We start from the raw sequence: 6,047 nt of genomic DNA on the forward strand, positions 1-6,047 counted from the left end.
TCTAGACACATGCCCATGCGTCTACCCATCTGGAGAACTTTAAGGCTATTTCCAAGCAAATTGCCACCCTTATTTAAACAAACCCATATATACAAATAAACAATATCTCTTAGACTTGCATGCATGCATTCCTATAACATATCATACACTCACATATCATTTATCAACATTCAATCATCCATAACCATAGGCCATATCCTAATGAAATCGGCACGTACATACATAGATGAATAGGTTTACAACTCAACAATCGTCATGAGCCATATCTCATGGCTATACACAAAATGATTCAAAAATTATTATAAGCCAACACATTTGGATAGACCAATATAACATATAACAAAAATACCATCTCCCTATACATGCCATACTCAAAATATTGAGACTAATTATACCCAAAAGATCCAGTCGATAGTGTAAATGAGCCTCCGATGTCCCTCGATCCTCGAGCTATCTTCGCGATAATAAAAGGAAATGGAAAAAGAGAGAGGGTAAGCATAAATCTTAGTAAGCTTGCATATAATTAATAAGCAATAAAAATATGCTTTTTCATACACAAACATAACAAACTTAAATCATAATTTTTTTCAACAATCATAGTAGTCATCTCCTATCTCATTCAAGTTACATAAGGTTCAATAGAACATCAAGATCGTAATGCCTTCATTCTCATCTTACCGCAGCCTTATTATTTCATAATCTCAATAACTACAAGCTTGGTGTACAAACCTGCACCTTTTCAACATGATTATACATCGTCATTTCTTTGACATATCCTCGGCTACTCGCTGAACCACTTGGAATACTAAGGATACTCAGGATTATCATACACACAATAAGATGCCAATGCCATGTCCCAGACGTGGTACATGGGATCTTACATCGATGTCATATCCCAGATATGGTCTTATACGAATTCTCATTTCGACGCCATGTCCTAGACGTGGTCTTACATGAAATCTCATATCAACGACATATCCCATATATGGTCTTACATGATAACTCATACTGATGCCGATGCCATATCCCAGATATGGTCTTAAACGGGATCTTATCAACCCAATGTCATAATATTTGTACCTTAAGTATTCCTAGGGTTCAACCGGCTTTTATCACCTTAAATCTTTATCAAAAAACATCAATAATATTCATGAGACAATTATACAATTCATATAACATTAAATGCTAAATGCATAATAAAAATTTGTATCAACCACACACAAACTTACCTCGGTATACAAAAAGTGGGCGACTAGATTGAATTAGTCTACTAGCTTGGTCTTCCCCCGGTCTGGGTCCGGACTCCATTTTTCTTGATATATAATGACAAATTCACTTATTTAATCACTACATTAATCAATATGATCTATAATTCATACCTGGGAAAAATTACTATTTTGCCCCTAGACTTTCACATAATTATGATTTTGCCCTTAGGCTCGTAAAATGATTTTAATCAAATTTCCTCCTTTAACAAGCCCAGCTGAACCTTTATTTCTCTTATATCAACTCATAGTTTTCAATTATTTCACACATTTACAACCTATTTTATAAACTACACAAAATGGTCCTTTTAGGTGTTTTCATGAAAATCCCTTTCACAAAAGTTATTAATTTAACAGTCAAGATTCATTTTCTTCCATAAATACCCAGCAAACATCACAAATCCTCTCATGGCAAATCTCTAGACTATCGACCATTTTGCAAAATAGTCCCCCCTTTAGTTAGCTTATGCTACAAAGGTCCCAAAAGTACAAAAATTATCAAGAATGGCCATTAAAATCACTTAGTTGCAAGGATGAAGAGTTGCTGAAATTTCAAGCTTCCAAAACCCTTATTTTTGCTAATATTTTCAGTGGAGAGGAGGAAGATGAAAATGTGATAACTTTTTCTCTTTATTTTATTTTATTTCTAGTCAAATTTGTCACCAAAATCTCACCTAACCTTTGACAATTTCATTTCCTTGTCTCTATGGCCGGCCATCACTCCCTTAAAGGCCTATTTGCATATTAAGGACCTCTAATTTAAGGTTCTCTAGCTATATGACACTTCTAATTAATAGAACACAACTTTCGCCTTTTATGCGATCTAGTCCCTTTTCAAAATTAAGCATAAAATCGCTAAAATTATTTCACCAAAATTCTCATGTACTCATATAATCATGCTATAACACATAAAATAATATTAAAAATAATTTCTCTGGCCTTGGATTAGTAGTTTTGAAATGACTATTTTGACTAGCCCCAAAATCGGGCTGTTACACGGGTGCTGGTCCTGAACGTCCTATCGATGGCTGAGGTCTGGAATGTGTTGCAGATACTCCAAAACTTGTGTGATCAGTATTGTGTAGCTACGTTCCAACCCACAGCTCGTGTGGGAGGCCCATTTTCATAGCTCGTGTGAGCATTCTAATTTACAGCTCGTGTGAGCATTTTGATTCACAACTCATATGAGCATACATGTACAGGAATTGACGGATTACATTTATATGATTTAGCACACTATGTGTGAGCTATCCCGACTATCCAAAGATATTCTAAATGGTTCAATGGGTATTATTTGGATAAGAAGCGGTAAGAGAACGGTATGTTTTATGACATGTACATATATGAACATCCTTGATATAATGATACATAAAAATTATATAGGTTGAGATGAGTTAAAAACTCATGAGATACATGTTGTGGCTAAATGGCTATTTATGTTAATGTGCCTATGATTTATATCTTGTATGCTAATATGTTTGGTGTAAATGCTTAGGCTTTGGCCAAGTTATGGTTGGATTATACCACGTTAAACTTATAAGTTATGCATTGAAATGGTAAGTGCCTAAATGGAAATATGCTTGTGATCATGAAAGAGTGGTAAGGTTTAAATTATGTAATTTCTATTGAAATGGTTTATCATGTGGTTAATTCCAAAAAACCTATGTTTAAATGCACTAGCTTGTGGCTATGGTTGAATGATATACTTATTTCTTGTATGATATGTATATGAAAAGGTTTGGAAAGGTAATGAAATAGTAAGTTCATACTTGAAGTGCAAAATGATGAAAAAGGGAATGATGAGTTGAATTGATGTTGTTATTTAAGTTAAAGAAAGTAAATGCAATGGAAAGTAATGAAATGCAAATGCAAATGAAAATACGAAAATTTGAAAAGAGTTTAAAGTTATTTAAAATCCTACTTTGCTAGGGATGATATGTATATGTGATGCTGTATATTTAGTCACTTTGTGAGTTGTTGAATATGATTTCATGAATCTTGTGGTATCAGTATAGGATTATTCTTAATATGTATAAATTTCATATTCGAAGTGGATTGATTTGACTAAATTTTATATGAGTTTACTAAGCATTCATTGCTTACGTAGTTTCCTTTCCTTTACTTTTCAAATTATCGGAAGCTTGATCGGGTTAGAAGCTCATTGGAGATTTATCACACTATCCAGTGATTATATCGATAGATTTTGATGTCTTGGTTAAGGTTATAATGGAATGTATAGGTGAACTTATGGTTGATGATTAGTTGAATGTTAGTTGATGTGTTTGGTATGTATATTTCATTTTGGGTGATGTAGCCTTAGTACATTTGGTGCCTTGTTGATATGTGTTAATTTGATAATGTGTTAAAGCATGTTTGAATGACCAAAGTAATATATGATGAAATGACCTCAGCATGGTCAAGATATGGTATGCTTTGGAAAGGTTTTGAACTAGATATGACATGAATCTATTATAGTATGGTGTTTATCAATTATGTTATGTTTTGGCATGGAAACAAGTTAAGTGATAATTGGTTAAATATGCACATGTATAGGTATTTTGGATGTTGAAGTAGCCATATGTTTTGGCTTGTGTTTATGTCTTTTTGGGTGATGATATGAAAATAGTTTTGGTATGTAAATATTTGGTATTAAAGTGGTTGATATCTTGGTTCATGATGCTTGAATGATTAAAGATGGAATGGTAGTTTAAAATGCATATTATAAATGTCTTGTGATATGTTTGAATGTGGTGAGTTGGTACTTTTGTTATAAATGACATATATGGCTATTGGTACTAGTTTTTGAATGGCACATTTGGTACCTTTTTGTGTAAATTGAATAGGTAAATCAAATGATATGTTTTGGTATAATCTTAATTAAAAGTTAGTTGAACATTTTGGTCAATTTGAGTATATGGCTATTGTAACATCTCGAAATAGGGCCTAGTTAGAATAGTGGTTTCGTGACCACAAATCTGACATCAAAATATTTATTTATGGTTATTATGAGGCCTAGAATATAAGTATATGCATGTGTTAAAGTTTCATGAATAAATTCTTTGAGTAAGGTGTTCAATTGGAAATTAGGGACTAAATTGAATAAATTGCAAAACTTGAATTCTAGAAGAAATTTGTATGAAATTGCTTTGGGTTATGAATTAGAAGGTCTTGGAGATTAATTTTCTCAATTTCTAACTTTTTGGACAAAAATGGGCTTGCATGGATGAAATTTTAGAGAAAGGGCATGAGGGCATTTTGGTCATTTGGCTTTTTGATGAAATAAAATGGGAAAAATCAAGCCAAAATCAGCCATCTTCTTCCCCATATCTGTTGAAATTCTCTTGTCACCATAGCTATGGGTTTCAAACATTTCAAGCTCAATAGTAAGTGCTCCCAAGCCCCGTTACGATTTAGTCGGTTCTAGGACTACCGTAGAGGATGATAAAGTTCCCTATACATGCCATTATTCGAATGTTGATAGTGTGACATCTCTTAATTGTTTAAATTGTTTTGAATATAGTAAATGTATTCCAATCAAGCACAAGATGAGTCCGAGGGAGCCGAGAGCCATGCTCCAGCTTCCGTACAACGAATTGTATCTAGTAGTAGTAGAAGGCTTATGTCTGAAGGCCGGGAAGAGGCCCGAGCTGCCTTCTTTGATATGATGGATGAATGGTTTGGGGATTATTTGAGAAATCACCCTAATATACCAAGACCTCACCCGCCCCTTAACCAACCTGATAAAGATGTGCCACGAGGTTTAGCACCGGTGAGAATTGGTAAAGCCCCTGTTGATAAGCTTAGAAAGTATGAGGCTGAGGAATTTAGAGAGAAATTTAATGATGATGCTAAAAGAGCTGAGTTCTGGCTCGAGAATACTACGCGGGTGCTAGATGATTTGTCGTGCACACCTGAGGAATGTTTGAAGTGTGTTGTGTCCCTTTTAAAGGACACTGCATACCACTGGTGGAAGATCGTATCCTCGGTAGTGTAGAAAGAAAATATTACTTGGGATTTCTTCCAAGGAGAGTTTAGGAAGAAATAAATTAGCCAGCGATTTTTGGATTCGAAGCGAAAGGAGTTCCTAGAACTCAAACAAGGGAATAAAACTGTAGCGGAATACGAGAGAGAGTTCGTATGAATAAGTCAGTACGCAACTGAATGGGTCCAAACGGAATGGGAAATGTGTAAACGCTTCAAGGAAGGTCTGAATGAGGACATCAAATTGTTGATTGGGATCTTAGAAATACGGGAATTTGCCGCATTGGCCGATCGAGCCAAGAAGGCCGAGGAACTTAATAATGAAAGAAAATAAGCTAAAAGAGAGGCTCGAGTTGCGAGCAAGAGGTTTAGCAGTAAAACACTCTCGTTCTCCACGAAGAAAGCCAGGAGCCAGCATGAACGCTCCACTTCATCAGTGGGATATTCAGGTAAAGCGAGAAGCTCTAAGTGACAAGGTCAAAAGTCTTCCTCCCCGATGGTGACTAGTGTGGGGAGTGTAGATGACCAAAAACCGAAGTGTACGATCTGCAAAAAATTTCATTTCGAAGAGTGCCGAATGAAGAGTGGCACATGTTTTAGGTGTGGTTCTTTTGACTACTTCCTCAGAGACTGCCGAAAGCGAGTTGAAAAAGAAATGGATGTAACCCTGAAATCAAGTACTCCTATTCCTCGGGGTAGACCTTCGAGATACCCTGGGAGTGCTAGTGGCAGTCGAGTCATGACTATAAGACGCTGTAAAATCAGAGGTTCGAGCCTCGAAAAGAATGTATGCGATACGTG

This window comes from Gossypium arboreum, chromosome 12, assembly GCF_025698485.1.
Source record: "Gossypium arboreum isolate Shixiya-1 chromosome 12, ASM2569848v2, whole genome shotgun sequence".
Taxonomy (NCBI): Eukaryota; Viridiplantae; Streptophyta; class Magnoliopsida; order Malvales; family Malvaceae; genus Gossypium; species Gossypium arboreum.